At 36.4% G+C, this 21,509-nt stretch overlaps 1 protein-coding gene and 1 pseudogene across 1 annotated transcript in view; one reads left to right on the top strand and one right to left on the bottom strand.

Annotated features, from left to right (window-relative positions):
* Positions 1-21,509, bottom strand: part of ANO3 (anoctamin 3) — a 288,737-nt gene that overhangs the window by 226,261 nt on the left and 40,967 nt on the right. The window lies entirely within an intron of this gene.
* LOC123810239 lies at positions 11,718-11,830 on the top strand (annotated as a pseudogene).

Here is a 21,509-nt window from a genome sequence, read left to right as displayed (position 1 = left end):
TGCCTTTCCACGGACCGCTGCTACGCTGCTGCTACTGTCCTTATGCGGCATTTCATGATTCAGCACATGACAAAGGGAAGGGATGCCCCAGGGTTGCTCTGAACTGCATGCATTTGAAACCAACACTTCATATCTAACAGAAGCGATTACGTAAGATTCTACGTCTGTGTAAAGTAATTAGGTTGACTGGCACCCAACTGGTTGCTATTATTGTTGTTTTTATGTTTATGCTTATTTTGTGTTGTGTATTACATTGGAGATACCCTCAAGTGCTTTGAAAACTCGCTGCGGTAAAAAAAGATTCTATCTTCCATAATGTGTTTCTTTATAATGAAAAATGGATTTGGGGACCATGTTAAAAAGTACCCTTTAATTGTATTTGAGTATTTATTAGATAGTCACTTAAAATAAAAAATAAAGAGCACAGTGAATATGACAACAATGTGATTTTTATACACCTTAAGGTAATAACAATAGTTTTATGAAATTTTATATAATCTTGTATGCCTTACTTATTAAAATATTTTCAGATTCTTCTTCCACTGCAGTTTTAGATAATTTGTTTCCAATTATGTAAATAGTAAGAGTTATTTCCCCTTTGTTTTTTACATTTTCTAACTTTTTCTAAGTTTTTCTACAGTTTTCTAACTTTTTCTCCTTTCAAAAGATTTTGATCAAGACACTAGGCTCCTGTGCAAAAGGAGCACACAATTTTCTAAAAGATTACTCAGTGAGTAAATTTTATTAAGGTTAAATCTGTGGGTGACAAGTAGGTACTGACTTTAACGTAGTTATCAAAAATTGAACACAGTAAAGAGAAAATAAAACGCATTGCAGTAGCGCCCTCTAGTGGACATTCTGAAGGCAAGAAGCTCTAACGACAGTGCAATTCATAGGTTCTTTGACACCAACTATTCCAAATATCCAAAAACTTAATGCAAGGAAGAAAGATAAGTATTCAAAGTGTGTATTTCTTAAGGCAATAAATCCAGTAAGAAATTGAGTTATATTCTTTCACTTCTAAATTGAAGGATACAAAGAAAGTTAAAGCTCTATCATTATTATTCACGTTCATATACAAGTAATGGGTATAAAAACATTCACCTCAGAGGGTGGCTTTCAGGATTAAACAAAATCTATTTCTCCCTCAGTTTTCTCCACATCAAATTTGAATACTCTTTCTCCTGTGACTCACATTCTTTTCTACTAACCAGCCGTTAACCATTTATTGTATGCCAGTCGGCTCCATCTGTAACCTATTACCGAGTGCAAGCCACCATCACTCCCTTCCCGCACTGACGGATCAGCCTCCTAACTGGCCTCCCCACTCCCCTGCTGCCCACAAGATATTCAGCTTTATAGATTGAATGGAAAATATATCATATCAGCTGCAGATACAACCGTGAAATTGCTCCCACTGCACTTGGAACCCTCCTCGCTCTGGCCTCCAAGACTGCGCTGATTTGGAGGTGTCTGCGCCACCGAGTCACATCCTACCGCCCACCTAACCACTCTATTCAGCACGATGCTTTTCTCTCAGTTGCCCCAAACAGGTTACAGTATTTTAAGTCTCAATGTCTTTGCATGAATGGATCCCCACCCCTTTCTTCTGTCATTTTTCTTGTGTCTAGTTCTTTTTCATCTTGAAGGTCTGAGCTTACATGTTTTACTGATCTCTGTACCTAGACTTGGTCTCCAAACTCTAGGTTTTTTTCTCGTAGCACCTTGTTTGTTTCCTTCAGAGCACTGATTACAATTTGCAGTTGTTAGTTTAATTGTGTATTATGGTTATTGCTTATTTATTTTAATTAATTAATTATTATCCCTAATTAAATTTTACTGTATCAGGTCTGTCTTTATGATGACAGATTTCTAGTATACTGAAGAAGGTGTTTTTAAGTATTTATTAAGTGGATTCAAAGACGGATACAAACGGTCAATCCTTTTCTCTTTCCAGGAAGATGTGGGCTCTATTAGTTCTCATTTTTACTGGCAATTATGAGCTGCTATAATGTTGAACTAATTGTTAAATGCCTTGACAATTGCTTGCAGAAGAAATTCATGTTGAAGATAATAAAGTTTAAGAACTAGGATCCCTCATTTTCCCTGGACCTTACAAGACCAAAAAAGGAACATGAGAAACATGCTCACATTGTCATACTTTTTTTCAGTTTTTTAAAGTTATGGTTATGCTAACAGATTGGTACATGAGTGACATCAGTTCAAAGAGGTTTCAAAATTAGTTTCTGCACCAGAAAATGCAATGACATCACATAGCTCATATACGAAGGGGAATCAAAATACAATTCTCCATATTTCATAGAAATCCTAAAATTTTGCATAGTGATATTAATAACAAGTTGTGAAAAATTATAAAATAACAACAATTTAAAATATTTTATCAAATTTGAGGAAGCAGTGAGTTTATCTCTTTTTTTCTGTAGGAAATATTACAAAACTACACTCAAAAATATCCAAGGACCATGTAGTCAAAATGTAAGAAAGGAATTATGGAGTCAAGACAAACGGTTACTTAAAATGTGCTATTTTCTGTGGGCATTGTAATTTTTTATTATTTTTGTCACTTTAAAAAATTATAATTTGCTTTTGGTTTATTTTATCATTCACTTTCTAGCTCTATCTTTGTAATTTTGTATTTTTTAAAATGACTCCCAAATTAAAGACTACTGAGGCTTCATGAAACCTCAATTTTTTCCCCCGAGCGGAAAAATTGCTTGGCTGAAGTGATAAATAATAAATATTGTTTCAGCTGAATACATTAGAGATATATTCTTGTGTTTTCAATTTTATTTAGTCAGTTTAGTCTACTTACTTTTTTGATGCCACACTCTGGACCTGCCTAATGCCAGGAATAACAGATTAAACTCCTTGATTATAAAAATATATTACCTTGTGTTTTCAGAAAGGCATAAATACACATGGTAAGATTTTAAAAGTTGAGAAGAAATATAAAAAGGAAAGTAGTTTTGGAGAAAAGATGAATTCAAAAGTGCAATTAATATGCAGAATGCAGGCTCTGTGGTCTCTAGTTTCATTAGAAGTTGGCAACAAATTTGCCCCTGACTCTTCTACCAGCTAAAAAAAAAAAAAAAGACATGCACAAAGACACAGGAGTCCGATAATCTATTAAGAAAAAAGAATAAAAAAAGCAAAAATCTCCTTGCTTAGGAAAAGCTCAGTTCAGATTAGTCCCTGGGCCTCAGATACATGTTTTCTTCAGTATGTTATGAGGAGAACAGTCCGTGGTCATATGAACAGCATTGTAAACTATATTTTCAATGGAAAACAAGGAGTTTCAGAAGTTTTTGTCTAACACCCTGCGATGGCTGATGATGTAATAATTGCAAAGTGAAATTCAAGAAAAAAAGAGTTCTATTGATGGCCAAATGAATGTAGCCCAAGCCCTGCCTCACAGTTCCCTGCTGCTAATGCAAATTCCAGAATAGTTTAAACGGTATATAGGTGCAAAGTAATGGTTTCTATTTTTCTTTCTTTCACACAGGAAGATAGGGGTTACAGCTGATCTAGGCAGTTTTATCACTGCTGAGGTATTGTTTTAGTATTTGCATGAGCCAGTCTGGGGCAGGTATCCTCCTGAGGAGATGAGAATCCTAAGGAAAGACACTTGCCTGGCTGCAAAACCTGCATAGCTCTAGTTATAGGAGAGGTCACAGAATGACAAAGGGCAAAGTTATGTGTTCCACAATATTTTGGGGGACTTATCAGCACAGAACCTAGCACTTGGGCTTTATAATTCTGTGTAATCTTTTGCTACACAGAGGTATTTCAGACTTTTCTTGCCAATATACTTTGATAAAATTTCCTATAAATGTTTTACTAGCCCTTGTTGACCTAAGTAAAAATTACTATAGTAAAAAGTAATAACATTTTACTCCAGTTTAGAGTATCTTTGCCAAATTGTAGTTTTGAAAGCTTCAAGTTTTCTATAAACTTTTAAACTGAATGTGAAGAAGAGTCTCTCTCAAATCATCTGGGACGGAGTTTGGACAGAGCTGAAGCTTGTAACAATTGGGAGGTAGGATCCCTTTAGGCCTACCTTAATTATTTTTCTCTTTATTTTCCTATTCTCACCAGGAATTAAGATTGAATTGGAAATGCTCTTCCAATGATGAATTTGAGGAGAAAATAATTATTTTCTATTCATTCATTCACTTGTGTCTTTACAGGAATTAATTGAGTTCCTGCTATAGTATTATATATGCCTGAAGATTCAGAAGCCAGCCTGCCTGTCCTTTATAAACTGTATGACCTTGGACAAATTACTTAGCCTTTTTAATCTTCATTCCTTTATCTGTAAAATAGAGATAATAATGTTACCTTTTTCATAAGATTATAGTAAGAATTAAGTGATTCACTACACAGAAAGTACTTGGAACAGTGTTTGGTGCACAGTGAAGTATTATCACTACTATGTGCCAAGTGCTAGGGGATGAAACAATGGCAGGGACAGACATTACACTTGTTCTTACTGATTTTGGCAGCTGTGGCAATGAGCCTGTCAGCTCTCTGACTCCAGGGAGCATGAAAGATGGCTGCCCAGTTGCTGTGCTGTGCTCTAAAATCTATTATTATTTTTTTTTTAAAGAGGCTTGTCAGCTGCTCCCTGCCAGAAATTGAGTGTAGCAGAGATATCATGGAAGCACAGTTCCTGGTAAATGGAGACCTCTTCTGACAGATGGTGTTGATGCCAGGACAGATAAATGGATAGCAGGGTCTAGGAATCATGGAAGGTGGGGGGTCGGGGGGGATGTGATTATAAAAAGGTAGCACAAGAAAAATCTCCCAAGTGATGTGATAGTTCTGTATCTTAATTTCAGTAGTGACTACACGACTTCACACATGTAAGAACATGGCATAGAACTATGCACACATCCTGTCCCAAAGTGTCTCCAGGTGTTCATATTATACTGTCATCCCACTTGCAGTAACACTTGGGGAAGACCATCATCAAAGCTGGTAAAGTGAGCATCTCCTGAAAAATCCCTCCTTTACAAAAAGCAGTAAAAAAAACTGACAAACATGGTCAGAATTAACTTTTTCAGAGCTTTGGAAATAAACCAAAAGTTCACAGAAATCCAAGAGTTTAATCAAGAAAAATGGCTGAATCTCATTAAAAGCAGTGAGTTTGGGGGTGTTATAACTTACTTTATTCCTATCTAATCTTCTAGCTCCAGAGTAACTTTAAACCACAATAGCCCATGTAGTCACCGGGCTGTGAAGTACAGCCCAGGGAATATAGTCAGTAACACTGTGATAACTGAGGATGGTGCAGGTGGGTACTTGAAGCATGGGGGGGTGGCATTTTGTGAGGTATGTGATTTCAGAACACCTGAAACTAATGTAGAATAATATTGACTAGAAATTACAATTAAAAAATATGAAAGAATTAGTAACTAGATTAAGTTTTATCTGAACATCTTTAAAACGTATAATAACCTAAAATTAGAGTGAAAAATAAAAGGTTGGCAGCCATTAGAGGGAGGCAGAGTAGGGTTGGATCCCCCTCAAAGACTGGTTTTCAGACAATTGTCGTTGCATGACCCATGTGGCAGATCCAGGGAAGACCCAACTTGAAGGCTGCAGTGATTTCACTTGACTCAGGGCTTGCACATTGCAAAAAGAGTAACAATATTGAGTATCTTTTTATGCTTGTTAAACACTTGCATTTCTTTGGAGAAATGCTTTTCAAGTCTTTTGCCCATTTTTAAAATTGGATCATTTGCCTTTATTGTTACATTGCAGAAAAGTTCTTTTTATATTCTGTGTATAAAACCCTTTTTAGATATGTGATTTGCAAAGATCCTTACAGTTGTGTCTACAGGACAGTTTTTAAATTCCAGGACTTAGAACAAAAAAAGCGATTGAGAAAGGTAGCCATCTGGTAGGATATCCATTTGTGTGTACTGTTTGTTTTATGACATTTCCAATGTTATAAAATAATGACTCTGACTTAGTCAAAATTATGAAACAATTTTAAGTTCTCTGTTTTCTGATCTGATCTCTCTCACCGCTTGAAGGGAACTAGCTGTGATAGGAACCCACAGGCCAAAAGCCGAAGAGGCTGAGGGTGCGAAGCATTTATTTCCCCTCTCCTGGATTGTTTTTATGGCCATGAGACTAGACGTGCTTTCTTGCCTCCATTTTCTCTCACCTTCCTACCTACATACAAAGTTAACCCTTTCCCAGACACTTGGATTTCTCTGAAGTAGCCCTTGGATGCCATATGCTGATTTCTAAGAACCAGAGCAGAGAGGCAGGGAAGTAGAGGTGCATACACAGCAACTTGAGTTACAAAGGGCCCCAATGTACAAATCCCAGGATATGGCACTGACATTACATGTCCCCCACAGTCTTGGTCTCAGTTTGGGTTCCCTCAGAAGAAGACCCTGTGGCAAAATTTCAAATAGGAGTAGTTTCCTTGGCAGGTATGGAGAACACTAACAGAGAAAGGGGGAAGTGACGTAGGGCATTCAGATAAGAAAGGCTATATTAACTAGAAAATTACTACTGTAGGTCATTGGAGTTTAATCAACTGGGGGACGTGGGGGACACTAGTGCAAAATTCAGTTATTTCAGGATTAGGACATCTGAAGTCCAAACTAACCATGGTATGTTTATGCCCACTTTTGAGAACTATCCACTGATGGCTGCTTGCTTTTTTTTTTTTTTTACTGCTGGAGCCCATTTAAGTAAAAATAAACAGTATGGTCTAAGTAAGGATGAATACTAAAATTTTTATGATCAGTTATGACTCTTTGGAAAAGATAAAACTAGAGAAGTGCATCTTAACTGAATCACATTCCAAAGTATGTTCTGTTGAGTCATGGCTTAATTTACACTCTCAAAAACATCACCGATACCTTAATATCTCTGCCTCTTTGCTCTATTATCATAGTATTGGCTTCATGTGGTAGCCAGAGTGGTCAAGTTGCATTCCTTACATCTTCCAAAACTCATAGTTAGTGGAAAAGTACAAATCTCTTTTCAAGGAGAATTGGCAAAGGTCTCATTTTGTACATTCTTTTTTTCTTTAAGATTTTATTTATTTATTTTCTTAGAGAGGGAAGGGAGGGAAAAAGAGAGAGAGAAAGAGAAACATCAATGTGCGGTTGCTGGGGGCTGTGGCCTGCAACCCAGGCATGTTGCCCTAACTGGGAATCGAACCTGCAACACTTCATTTTGTACATTCTTGAGTCAATAACCAAGGCCAGAAGAATGTGATGATCTCATTAGATCTAAACATTACTGGACGTACCTGGGAGTGCATGGTAGACCAGGAAGGGAACCTGGGAGTCATTACTCAGATAATGAGAATGACCACTGAGCTGTAACATGACAGATACCACCAACAATGTCTTAGAAGGAAAACCAGGGGTGGAATATAAAGTTCAGAGTACATCCACTATTTATATTTGGAGACACAATGGAGCTTATTTACATATTAAAACAATCTTTCATTCATAGAAATCTTATGTATGTTTTTTTTTAATTTGTATTGTTCATTGTTGTTGGATACAGTTGTCTTCATCATCCCTCCACCACTCCCCCTGCTCCATCCCTCCCTGCCTCCCACCCTTTTTATCCTACCCCCTTTGGTTTTGTCCATGTGTCCTTTCTACATGTTCCTTGATAACTCTTCCCCTATTTTCCCCCATTACCCCTCTTTCCCCTACCCTCTGGTTACTATCAGATTTTTCTTTATTTCAATGTCTCTGGTTATATTTTGCTTGCTTTTTTGTTGATTAGGTTCTATTTATAGGTGAGATCATATGGTATTTGTCTTATTTCACTTAGCATAATGCTCCCCAGATCCATCCATGCTGTTGCAAAGGGTAGGAGCTCCTTTTTTCTTTCTGCTGTGTAGTATTGCATTATGTATATGTACCACAGTTTTTTGATCCATTCACTTACTGATGGGCACCTAGGTTGCTTCCAGCACTTGGCTATTGTAAATTATACTGCTATGAACATTGGGGTGCAGAGGTTCTTTGGAATTTGTGTTTCAGAGTTCTTAAATTATAGTCCCAGCAGTGGAATTGTCAGCTCAAAAGGCAGTTCCATTTTAATTTTTCTGAGGCAATTCCATACTGCTTTCCACAGTGGCTGCACCAGTCTGCATTCTCACCAACAGTGCACTAGGTTTCCCTTTTCTCCACAACCTTGCCAGCATTTGTTGTTTATTGATTTGTTTATGATGGCCATTCTGACTGGTGTGAAGTGGTATCTCATTGTGGTTTTAATTTGTATCTCTCTGGTCGCTAGTGATGCTGAGCATCCTTTCATATGTCTATGGGCCCTCTGTATGTCCTACTTGCAGAAATGTCTGTTCAGGTCCTTTGCCCATTTTTAATTGGGTTGTTTGTCTTCCTGGAGTGGAGTCATGTGAGTTACTAGATGGTTTCACAGGACAATTTTACAAAACATTTACAGAAAAGCTAACCCCCATCCTTCTCAGACTATTCCAAACAATCTAAGAAAAGGGAAGACTCCCAAACTCTTTTTATGAAGCCAGTATCATCCTAATCCCCAAACCAGATAAAGACACAACAAAGAAAGAACCCTGTGCTTTATATCACAGCCACACTACAGGCTTTAAGAAGGTCCTCAAAAACTCAGTCTACTCTATTAAGTGATGATGTAGTAGAATGTTCAAGGAATAATGGAAAAAGGAAGGATCAAGAAGGTTTTACAGAGAAGATAATATTTAAGTCAAGAAAAAGGAATGCCTTGTTTGGACAAATATCTGAAAGAGGGAAGAATAAAAGGGGGAAATGCATTTCAAGTAGAAAGAACAGAATGTGGAAAAGCATAGAAGTGTGGATGGAAATAGCTTGTCTGGATACATGTAGTTTGATTTGGCTAAAATCTCAGAATTGAAATGTAGGAGTAATGAAACATTAGAAAGATTGTTTTAACCCAAATTGTGAAAACCTTATTTATGTTGTCATAAGAAGTTTATACTTTCACTTGTTGGCAATAAAGATTTAATAAGATTTTTTGTTTGTTTTTTTAAACAAAGGTGTTAGATAACAAGATGAGGATTCAGACATCTGGGGATCAAAATCCATTCCTTAATATCAATAAAAATGAAATATGTTATAATAGAATCTATCTATGCTAAAGTCTATATATAGCATGAATAATTATATCTCCTTTCCAAGGTGCTCTGTTCATTTATATAATAAAAATGCCCCTTACTAAATACTCATATGTGCTCTGAAGTCATTTATTAATAACAGCTGATTTTCATTAAAATACTGTCCATGTGAGCTCAGCCAAAATAATACCAAGAGAGAAATCCTCACACCAAGAAATTATTATTTTGTGAAGTTGAGAGATCTTTATATTTTTCATGTGGATGAATTTATTTCTGACTTTAACACTCCCCCACTGCATGAACAAAGGCAGAACCAATCTGCTGCAGTGCCGTTTGAATGGTGTTTAGTAGAGGGCAAGCTCACCCCTAACATGAGGACTTAGCAACCTGCTGCTCTTATTTAGAGCATGACTGAAAACAAAGGTGACCTCGACCTTGGCAGAGGTTATTGAGACCCCATTTACTGTAAAAGGAGAGATCAGTTTATCAAGTGACGGAGATGGAAAATCATCTGACTCTGAAGACAAGCTGACCAATTATACCCATCAAAACCCAAGGTCATGAACACCAGAAAGGGAGAGAGTGTCATTTTTGAGGGAGATACCCTCCAGAGGGAGAAACAGGGTGGTGAGTTAGGTTAACCAATTTCACCTTTACATAAGACAAGTAGAGACATTTTCAAACACATTAAATTGACTACTGAAAACATGTTCTAACCTGGTGTAATCCTAACAGAGATAAAACAGAGTGGGAAGTGCTTTTAAGTGAAAATCATAGCTAAAATATAACCCCTGAGGGGTAGTTGTCTTATGGGAACTTATTGGTTGGGAAACTAATCTTTATTTGAATATAAACATGACCGAACCAAGGAAGTCTATGTGCATACAGTCTCATTTTAAATTAAAATCTTGCTTTACTTTTGGAAAGAACTAAAAATTTATGTGAACATCAAATTCACCTATAAAAATGAAGGCTAAGTTTTTTGAAAGGGGACTGGTGGGCCACCTGTCCCAGAATCTCCTGGGGATAGTTGCTAAAATTTTAATTCCAAGGTTTCATTCCAGATCTTTCTCATCAGAATTTCTAAGGTGGGTTCTATATATCTGCATGGTTGACGAGATCATTAAGAGAGTCTTTTCATGTGGTGATATGTGAGGAGAACTATGGAATCCCATGGGGTACCTGGATGTTACCTGGGTTAGGTGCATTGCTTGGGTCTGGCTCCTAAGTGCAGCCAAGTAAAGGGTCATCTCTTTGCTCACATACAAATACACATTTTTTTTAAAGCAGGCAAAATCTCCTTGCATTTGGTGACAAACTCTGCTAGGCACTGTGTGTACATTACTATATTTTAATCTCCCCCAAACCTGCAAAGAAAATATTCTTATTTTCTTGCACTATGAACCTGGAAGATGATGGGCAGGACCTGGAAAGCTGAACTGCCAGATAATGAATTAGCCAATTAAGACAGTAGTCAAAATGAAAGCAACAATCAGGCCTACAGTCCTTTACTGCGATAGTATATTAAAGAAGCTGAAATAGAGAAAACACTGGCCCATCCCCTGTTTCTTATTTTCCCATTCAATAGTACTGGTCTAGCACCAGCTGGATCATCATAGATGTGGGGTCACTTCACTGCTGAAAGAACCCCAAGAGGGAAGGGAAAGGAAGAAGGGAAGAGACCAGGAATAGACAACTGAACACTAAACCAGAGAGGATAAAAAAGTATCTTTAAGTTCCCCCTCTACCACGCCTTAGATGCCTCGGCAGAGGTGCCCCAGAAAGTCTGCTGCCAAAGGCCCTTGATAAAGAGGTCTCCAAATAGAAGTGACTATTCTAGGACTGCAGACTATGTGTAAGAGCATGGTTAGCTTGGGGAAGAGGGGAGCTGAGTCCTTGAGTGCCACTTCCTTCAGTGACTACAATGCATTGGTTGTACACTGGATCTTGTAAGAGGAGGGCAAGTCCCCTTTGTGACACTTGCTAGGTAGAGTGTTTGTAATTGTCTGTGGGTGGGCCTGAGAGATCACACATAGGTTTTTGGCCAGGTTCCAGACTACTTATAAACTAAATGTTTAAGACTTGAGGGCTCCTTCCCCAAGACTCTGAATCTGTTAGTTGTGGGAAAACCCATGTTTATGCATGTGGAGTAATTTTTCCCTTGAGGTGCTTTGACTAGATCATCATTTCATTTGTACTCATCACATTATTGCAATGGCTGATTCTGACTCCTTTCCCCTTCCAATTAAGCCTCTACTGTGATAAGTAGGGCTGTAGAAAAAATCATGCTGTCAGTGAAATCATTTAGGAAAGGAATCTGCTTTGTGGTTGCAGTGATCTGGAACTAGGAAATTTGTAACTTCTTTGGAGGCCAACAGAGATGGCAAATAAGACCCTCGGATCATTAGTTCTAGCAATCTCCTCTTAATTTAGATGATAATTTTAAAAGCCAATAAGCAGTATTATATAAATATGCCAAGGCTGAGACCTTTGGCTTAACACTCCAGCAGATGCAATTTTTCAGGTGAAAAGGCTGTTTCATATGCAGCCTTTCTGCCTTTAAGGAGAGTCTGTTATTATTGCTTCTCTACTTTTTAACTAAGATCAATTGTAGTATCTGTTCTCATAAGTTTAAGAAGAACTTGTTATGCCAGAAGTCTCTGGAAGGAACACATATATGGTTGATTATTTAGATTATATACAAGAAGTGTCCCAAATTCAAATGAAGAAAATATTATAGAAGTGATTATGATTGTATCCAATAAATGTTATACATTTAGCCGATGTGGCGGTGGTGATGTTTCTTTAAGTTAACAAAACATGAGCAAAGAAATTTTGCAAAACTACCTGATGAACCAAAGATGAAATAAAGGGAGCTAGTAAAGCAGAAAAATAATATTTTAAGACATGTTTCTTCTATATCCATATGAAAATACAAGGATCTCTGATTATGAATTTTCTATGGATTGAATACTTGCCATGTATTGTAATATAAATTATTAGTGATGAATTACTGACATAATATTTTAGATATTATCAAGCATTTATAATTTTAGAGTGTCACCTCAACTTTTCTTCATACATGCTCTCAAAGGTGAAGCTTTTGGTGGCTTCAGAGAGTGATGAAAAAGTCCCAGGTGAATTTAGTTTGAACCATTGCAGACCTGGGTGTGTCTATGAAGGTGGTTCTTATGTTCAACTTGGACTCTGTACATTAAAGCCTTTTAAAAATACTTACCCATGTATACTCTTTACTTAGAAATACTTATACTTGTTTGAATTAACGTTTGGTCATTTGGATTCAAGCTCAATAAGAGCAGGAGTTATGCTAATGGCATATAATAGGTGCCAGTAAAGGTGTTAAGATAAATTAATGAGGAAAGCCTAACTAATAAACTTTAAAAATCTAAACCACAGGGAAAGGGGAAGTGATGAAGGAGAGATGGAGGAAATTTCAGAGTATTTGCGTGTTGGGTATGAGCAAATTTGAAAATACTTCATTTCTGAAGTCAAGCCACTTTGTAGAGGTAGACTAAAAAAAGCCTTGTATATCATTCAGAGAGGAATTTGGTCAATCCCAGTGCAAACATCTAGATATAAAATTGTTTTGGATCAAACATTTTATCCCAGAGATGAGAGGCAAAGAACATTTTTGAAATACTGTCTCTGTCCCTCAGAAGGGTTCTAGTAAAGATGGGCTCACACAGGTGGGATAGCCCCCCTATTGTGTAACTTGTGAAGCAGGCTATTCAGTCAGAATTAAAGGTTTGCTCAACATTCAGCCCATTCATTATGGCCACCCTTTGAATTGTAACCATTTCACCTCTAGGTTTTGGGGTTTATAATTTGTCAGGCATCTTACTCAGGTTATATTTATACCCACCTGAACTTTTAGAATTGGCCCTATACATGATAGTATTTGACTCACTACAGAATCCAAGTCTTGGGCCTATGATTACTTGTGCTGTACAGAATTACTAAGATGGAAGCAGCTTCCTGCCTAAAGACTGTAGTGCTCATCATAAAATTCTATGTGTCTAGAAAAGAAAATATAAAGGATATCTTCTCCTAATTGTGACTCGTCGTGTTGCCAATGATGAGGATGTGTGTAATATTTATTGTACAGAGATTCTTTTATTAAACTGTTTCAGTAGAGCAGGGACTGTGTGTGTTTTTTCTCGTTAGTGTGTCCTCTCACAAAGAGAATGCTGAACAATATCTGTTGGGTCAGGAAATTGTTAATGTAGGACCTACTTGGTGCCAAGCCAAGGACATAAGGATGAAACAACTCATCCTGTTCCTCAAAGGAACTCTCAGTTTAATGGAGGACATAGCTGTTCAGTCAGTCACTGAATTCTACTGGTTCAACTCCATGATGGTGTGAAAGTGATATGCATTCAGTAGAAACTGTACCTCAAATTTTGGATTTTGATATTTTCCTGGGTTAGGGATAGATACCCTTTCATGACATTGGGCAGCAACTGTGAGATAATTTTGCCCAACTACATAGTATTCTGAGTACTTTTAAGGTAGGCCAGGCTAAGGTATAATATTCAGTAGGTCAGGTGCATGAAATGAATTTTCAACTTATGATGGTTGAAAGATAGCATCTTTCAAATTATGATGGCTTTATCAGGACATAATCCCATCTGAAGTCAAAGAGCATCTATATATGATTATTGCACAAGATGATAACCCTATCAGTGTTGATAAACATCCAGCTGCTAAAGCAGCACAAAGGAAAACCACTGAATTCAGATTAATGAAAGTGGAATATCAAATGGAAAATAATTATTACTGACAAAGTGTACAAAATATGGAAAAGAATGTCACATTAGTACAGAGCTGAGTATAGCATAGTGAAAAACAATTCTGCATTTTTATTTTCTCTTTTCTTATTGCCTTCTATTTTTCCTCTTTATTTCATTCTTAGTACCAAAACCACCAAGTCCAACCCATATCTCTGAAAGAGAAATTCAATCACTACATGAGTGTTGTAGGCTGACTTATGTCTCCCATAACTCCTATGTTGAAGTCATCCTTAGTACCTGGGAATTGACTATTTTGAGATAGGACCTTTCAAGAGGTAATCATGTTATGATGGGTAATTTGGGTGGGCTCTGATCCAGTATGGCTATTGTCCTTATGCAAAGAGAAAATTAGGACAAGCATATACAAAGGAACAATCATCTTAAGACACAGGGAGAAGATGGCTTTCTACAATTCAGGTAGAGAAATGCTTCAAAGAAACCAATCTTGCTGACATCCTAATCTTTGGTGTGTAACCTCTAGAACTGTGAGAATGTACATTTCTGTTGTTTGGACTCCTAGTCTGTGATACTTTGTTATGGCAGCCTTAGCAGACTAACATAATGAACATGTGTCTCTCTTCTTCTGGTGTAAAGGCAAGTATTCTCACGTAGAAGGTATAAAGATAAAGGGCCTTTGTTTTGTATTATAATTCTGGAACTAGAGTAGTTGGCACATTTTCACCTTGGGTTTTGTTGTCCTTGCTTTATTTTTTTGTGTGTTTCCCTGGACTTCTTCCAAGGAGTATATGGTGCCAAATTTCTACCTAGGAACATGATTTGAGAGTATTATTGCTAGCTTTTGCATGCTAGAATATGTGATGAGCTTCAAAAGATTCATTTAATTAAAATTACTGAATAAAACGGGTTCCTGGTTAAGTCAAAGCTAAATGTCCTCATTTCGTTTCTTGGAAATATTAGAAAATCTACTCGGATGTCATGTTTTTCTTTGAATAACTTGCAGAATCTTCCAGGAAATCTATTTTTACTGCTTTGGCCCACATGACCTTCTTGCCACCCATGTTGTGGAAAAAAATATATTATCTGGCATTTCAAAAAACAGAACCAACAGTATTTAATTTTGATCTTTTTAACTAAGGTGAATAATTTTACATGGAACTACATGTGATTGGCTTACTTTTAGCTAAATAAACCTTAGATTATAGAATCATGAAGTAACACTTGTCCTGGATGAATTTAGGTCTTTGACAAAATAAGCAGTTTTGTTAATCATCACAAATAATAAAAGGATAATTATGTTTCCAATGCTACTTTCCCTTACATTTGCTACTTTCCCTCACATTTGCTAGTTTTTAGTTTTCACGGAGCTTCCTATGTCCATTAAAAACAATATGATGCAAATGAATTATTTAGAGTCTCTGCAGTCATTCACAAAACATAGGGATTTTTTGCAATTGATTAAAAAATAGAGCAAGACACATTTTAGCCACTTTCTTTCCATAGCTCTAAATTCACTTTATTAGTCAAGGTTCAACTAAAATATAAGCTATTTTAGGTTTTAAAAAATAAACGCAATTTAAATCAATGAACTAAATACTCAGGTTGCAGAAAAGTGAAGGAGCTAAACGAGGGGTGGAAAAGCTGCTAAGAAATGGGCAACAGCAGAAAGACAACCACTCATGGGGTAGAATGACAACAGGAAGAGACAGTTGCTAGAAATCAAGATATGGGGTATCCTGGTAGAATCTGAAAGTATGGCATGCTTGTCAGATAGAGACTAGAAATGAGGAAAGAATGCAGCCCAGGCAGAGAAAGTGGAGGAGGGAGGTAAATTCCCTGGTTTCTTCCCTTATGCTGTTTGGTGTTCAGCCAGTGCTGGCAGAAGCTTCATGGGCAAGAGACAGTGGTCAGTGTGACTCATAACAAAATGGAGGGTGGATTTGGACATAACCACATAGTTGAGCAGCATTTTAAATAGTTGAATAAAATTCTACAAACTTAGATCTCAAATCATTTTTATATTATACAAATTTACATTTTGGTTGCTGAAGAATAAATGTGAAATAGGGGATAAAGGAGCAATCAAGGAGAAAGTAGGAATGGACAAAGTAGGGCTTTGTCCCTTAGCTTTCTCTGGCTAAGAGAAAGGTTGGTGTTGGAAGGAAGAAGGGCAACCATATAGAAGAAAATCACATTGTGATGAAAATAAGGGACAAAGAGTTCAGGAACCTTATTTATTCAGTGACTTACTTATTCAATAAACATTCAAGGAGTACCTATTATATTTCAAGTACTATGTCACTCAAGGAAGCAAATATAATAAAATGTCAACCTCTGTGGTCCCAAAGTGCTCACAGCATAATAGAAGCTGAACATTCAACATCAATTTTAATACATTCTCCTGAAGGCTGATAAAAATAAGCACTGTGGATTATTAGGCCTCAGAGGAACAGCAACTAGACAGAATAAAAGTCTAATGTGTCATTGATTTTTGTCTTAATGAAACTTAGCTGGTTGAAGAAGGGTGTTGAGAGTGGGAAATTGTTTTAATCAGAAAGAGGAGAATGCAGATAAAAATAGGAATGTGAGAAAATGCATTTTTGCAGCCTTGTAAGGGCTTTGGAATTAATAAAGGAAACATTCTTATAAGCTTGATGATGTCATAAAGGTTAGAATGGGCCATGTCATGAATGGTCTTGTTTGCTAAATTCCTCTACTCTTTCAGTTCAGGCAACCATGGACCCTGTACAGCTGTCTTCCTCATTCATATCACTCTGCATGTCTGTAGCACCTGTCATCATGGGCAATAGTGTTTGTTCCTAGACCTGAACATTTGATTCAAAGCCATGCAGTCTCAAATATTGGATACCATTGACCATCCTTTTACAGCCTGTGTTTCTGGTCATCTTTATAACATAGAGCACACATTGTTCTAAGATCTGTAAATGCCTGTTGATTTCTAACCCAAAAATTTCAGAATATAACTATATGCAAAACATTTGACAAATTGTTCTCAACACCCTTTATAAAGAACCTAAGGCATTACTCCTAATATTCCAGAAATGCATCTACTCTTCTTTCTTCAAAATACCATGGTTTCTATTGAGTTTTTGATAAAGTAAAGCTTAAGGACCATCTAAACTGGGGCATTTTGTCTGGATGGTGCCTCGGTACCTGTTGGTCGTACAATAAAATGAGTGACTTGGTGGCAGCATGGCCAGCTATAGGTCATGCAATCAGAGAAGACCACTGCCACAGGTGGGTAGTGGCAGGTGAGACATATAAACATCCAGGAAGGAGAAAATAAAAAAAAATATGGGGAACAAGGAAAGGCAAGGAAAATGGGGTATAAGTCTGAGCAGTAAGAAAATTATTTTGAAATTGAGTCAAATATTTTTTAGTCTCTCCCAATATGCTTCTTGTCATGATCAGAAAATTTTTCATGGTGTGGTTGATTTTAGAACTGTAAGGAAGAGTACTAAGTACTTTTTGATTGAGGAATAGATAGGAAAAGGAAAATGAAAGACTAGTTTTTGGATACTTCTGCAACAGAGGGATATATATATTAGTAACGAAGTCATATTAAATGTTGTCTTTTCAATGAACATTTTTAAAAAATGGTGAAAAGCCATCCCATAATGACTGGTAAAAAATAAATTGATAGTTCTAGTTTGACATGTACTTTAAAAGGTATTTTAGCCCCTCATAATAGCCAGAATATATAAATTCTCTTATTTTGTTCATGCTTGTTCTCTATGGAAGGTTCTCTTCTGGCACAGAGAGAATCTTAGAGAAACTGTTGATACATTATGCCATATTTAAGATTAGCTATTTCATTGACATATTATTCTGTTCAAAACTAATTTTCTGGAAAGGCACAACCTCTTCTTGGGTTTCCGTGCCTTAGTAATTTTCTCCTTCAAAGAGCCTTCCCAGCATCATAAATCCATTCACCAAAAGGAGGCTTTGCTGAGTGCCTGCAAAATTAACAGAAGTGAAAGCAATCAAGGACAATCTGTGCACAGATGTACATGACAGTGCTCTTTAGCCAGGTAACAACAATAACAAAAAAGCCCACAAGTGGTTGTATGGATTTAATTTTGGGTGATGTCTAATTCTTACTTCCTTGGTATTGGGGATATTTATTAGGGGTTAATGAAAGTAGTGTCTGAGTGGGTAAAGTAAGGAATTCTTGAATCAGATTTTGGTTCAGCTCCAGGATGTCTTCTCTCTTTCTAGTTTCTGTCAAGAGTTATTCTGCTTCTCTGTCAGTCCCCGACTCCTCCAAGAACTATTGTATGCTGGGCTCTCTCTTTCTGGAGTTTCTGTTCATTTACTGTCCATGTTCATCTACCACCCTGTGGTGAGTGGTCCTCAAGGGATCAACTGTTTGTGTCATGGGATAAAACACAGAAAACTCTTTGAGATTTCAATGCCCTCAATTGTAAAATGGAATAATACTTAAGACTTACACCTTATAGGTGTGCAATGGAGATTAGATAATACTTATGTGAAAGTGCTTTGTGAAGATATATGATTTAAAATATTACCATTCTTGTACCCTTCTATGAATGACTAGATATTGTTGAGAACTTCTATCACTCTCTCCACCCATCTCCCTTTCTGTTTGTGTATTTGTATATTCAGACATATATGTGCATTTAAGAGACACATACAAACATGCAACTAAGTCAATATATGTCTGTGTTCCATGACAGAATGGGCTACTTGAGTCTTTCATTGTGGCAAGAATGAACAAAGTCTAAGTTTTGGTCATTCAAGGTTCACCCTGAAGTAACTGCAATCCAAACTCCATTAAAGTGTCACTTTGGAGGAGCAGCAGGATGGATGTTGTCAAGACAGCTTCAGTGTCCATCATGGGAAGCCACTGAAATAATGATTCTGTACATTCATATTTAATTTATTTATACTGTTTCTCATTCTGTAAAGAATCTGAGTCATGTTCCAAGGGAAACTTTGAAGTTTTTTCTCTTTCTTTGGACATTGATTTCGTGAATATGTATTGGTTGTAGGCCTAGGTGTATAGGTTCAATATGAATAAAATATAAGCCCTAGCCAGGTAGCTCAGTTATTTGGAGTATCTTCCTGTAGATCAAAAAGTTGTGGGTTCAATTCCCAGTCAGGGCACATACGCACATTGCGGGTTCATTCCCCAGTGGGGTACATATGAGAAGGCAACCAATCAATGTTTCTTTCTCATATTGATGTTTTTCTCTGTCTTTCTGTCTTTCCCTTCATCCCTCTCTAAAAACAATGAAAACAAAATGTCCTAGGGTGAGGATAATAAGATTGAATTCAATTTTAATCTTGCATCTGAATACTACTGTAAGACTCAATTGATAGAAATGGACTCTTACCAGATCGTCATACTCCTGCCCCCACAGAGTGTGGGTGAAACACGAGAATCTAGCAGAGAATAAAGGGAAAAGGAGCAGTGGTGCCTCAGTAAATAACTCAAATATGAGGATCTTATAAGCCTACAAAGTGGCTGTAATGAGCTTTGAGTTCAGCTCTGAACTTCCTTGAAGAAATATGAAAGATTATTAAATCATTTATTTCCATTTCATTTTAAGAAAGTAAACTTTGTTTTATTTCCAAGTGTCCTTGAGCAGTAATGAGCATTTATTTCATAAGTATGTGTTAAATGATTAACTGATGCAACTGCTTAGTAAATTTGTAATGAATATCATTATATTACATTTTGATCAATAAGAATGTTAAGTGAAGCATCTTTCTGAAAGTTAATTGCCCTGATCAATATAAGGGGAAAATATTACACCATGGAGAAAATAACCAAGAAAAATACTATAAATAGTTATCTTGCAAAGACCAAATACATAAATTTTTACTCTGTAAAGTGTATCATTAGTAAAGACATTTTATTTGAACATATTGTGGTATTCATGTAGTCTGAATTCTTCATAGAAATAGCTACTTTTTTTAGGAGCACTCACACATGTTACATTTATCTCTGTGAATAGAGTCTCAGTATTTGTTGATAGTTCTTGGATTTATTTTTTACAAAAAAATATGAAATAAAGCTGTGTGGAAAAGCTGTGTGAATAAGCTATCCAACTTTTTCTCTAGCATCCACTATCTCCGTTCCATCATCCCTCGTCCCATCAGTACACACAAGAAGTTGAAGTTTTAGAGGAAACCCTAGATAGAGGTATATTTTGTCTTCCTATTGTTAATGACTTGTCAGAAATAGCACTTATCCCAACAGCAGCTGGGTCTCAATAGGACAGAAATTTTATATTCATTTAGCTCTCTTCCTATATGGAGCAACCAACAGAATATTGTGCCACCAACGTAAAGCTGAAATTCACCAAGCATACTCTGTGATGAGACAAATCTGTCAAGCAGTAGGCATAGCATCTAGCATTTTATAGTACTTTAAAATTTTAAAGTGTTTTCATTGAATTCATATCTTGGATGTTCCCACTGAATCTATTGCATAGATAGAAATATAAATTTAGTATTTTTCTTTTTATATAGTAGAAACTATAACTCAAGAAGATTAAATTCTTAGTCTAAGACCCAAATCATTAAGTGGCAGGGTCAAAATGCTTAGGGCTTTAATGCATAGGTTTTGGATTCAGTAACTAAATTATATTGGTCCTGACCATATTGGTCATTACCAGTTATTAGCTGCATGTTCTTGAGTCAGGTTCCATTACATGATTAAGCCCCTTAAAAATGAATAAAAAATAAACAACTCTATTGAAAGGTATAGAATAAAATGAGATAATACCATCCAAAAATGTGTACATGTATACATACATGTATGCTTATATCTGAATATATGCACATATGCATACATATTTGTCTGCATACATATTTAGCATAAAGTTGTCAATAAATATTATTGATATTAAGGATGATTTGGATTTTGATGATTCTTGTCAATTCCAAATCCCTTTATATAAATTGCATATCAAAAGATAGTGTATACATCTAGTCAGTAATCATAGATGATTTTGATCTGCACTGTTGGTATTTTGAGCTGGATAAATCTCTATTGTAGGTAGCTGTCGTGTGCATTATGGGTTGTGTTGCAGCATATCTGGCTTCTACTTCCTAGACACCAGTAGTAGTGGCCACTTCTCCTATTACAACAACCAAAAATAACTGTAGACACTTTCAAATATCCTCTGCAGAAAAAAAAACATCCCCAGTTTAGACCACTTATTTAACTAGCATGCAGTAAAGACAAATGACACATGCTTATTTTAGCTATACCCTAAAAAAGATAAGAAGAAGGAAGGGAAGAAATAAAATACTTAGATATACACTCTGTGACAGAGACAGTGGTATTAGTTGCTTGCACAGACATTATCTCCTTGACTCATTCAACAACTGTTAAGCTGTTCTTATTTTCTTTTTATGGATTAAGAAACTCACAGGAGTAATATGTATATTTTTACACAGTAAGTAATAACGCTTGTGCAAGTGAGGTAACGTGATCAAACTTGTACAGTTAGTAAGTGGTGAAATCAAAATTTGTATCTGTAAATAACCAAAATTTTAAGATTTTATCCACCATCCTACATATGTCTGAAAGGCAAATAAGACTATGA

This window comes from Phyllostomus hastatus, unplaced genomic scaffold (genome assembly GCF_019186645.2).
Source record: "Phyllostomus hastatus isolate PE091 unplaced genomic scaffold, TTU_PhHast_1.1 phas_scaffold_585, whole genome shotgun sequence".
Taxonomy (NCBI): domain Eukaryota; kingdom Metazoa; phylum Chordata; class Mammalia; order Chiroptera; family Phyllostomidae; genus Phyllostomus; species Phyllostomus hastatus.
Note: the sequence above shows the minus strand (reverse complement) of the source record. Positions and strands in the feature narration are given on the sequence as shown.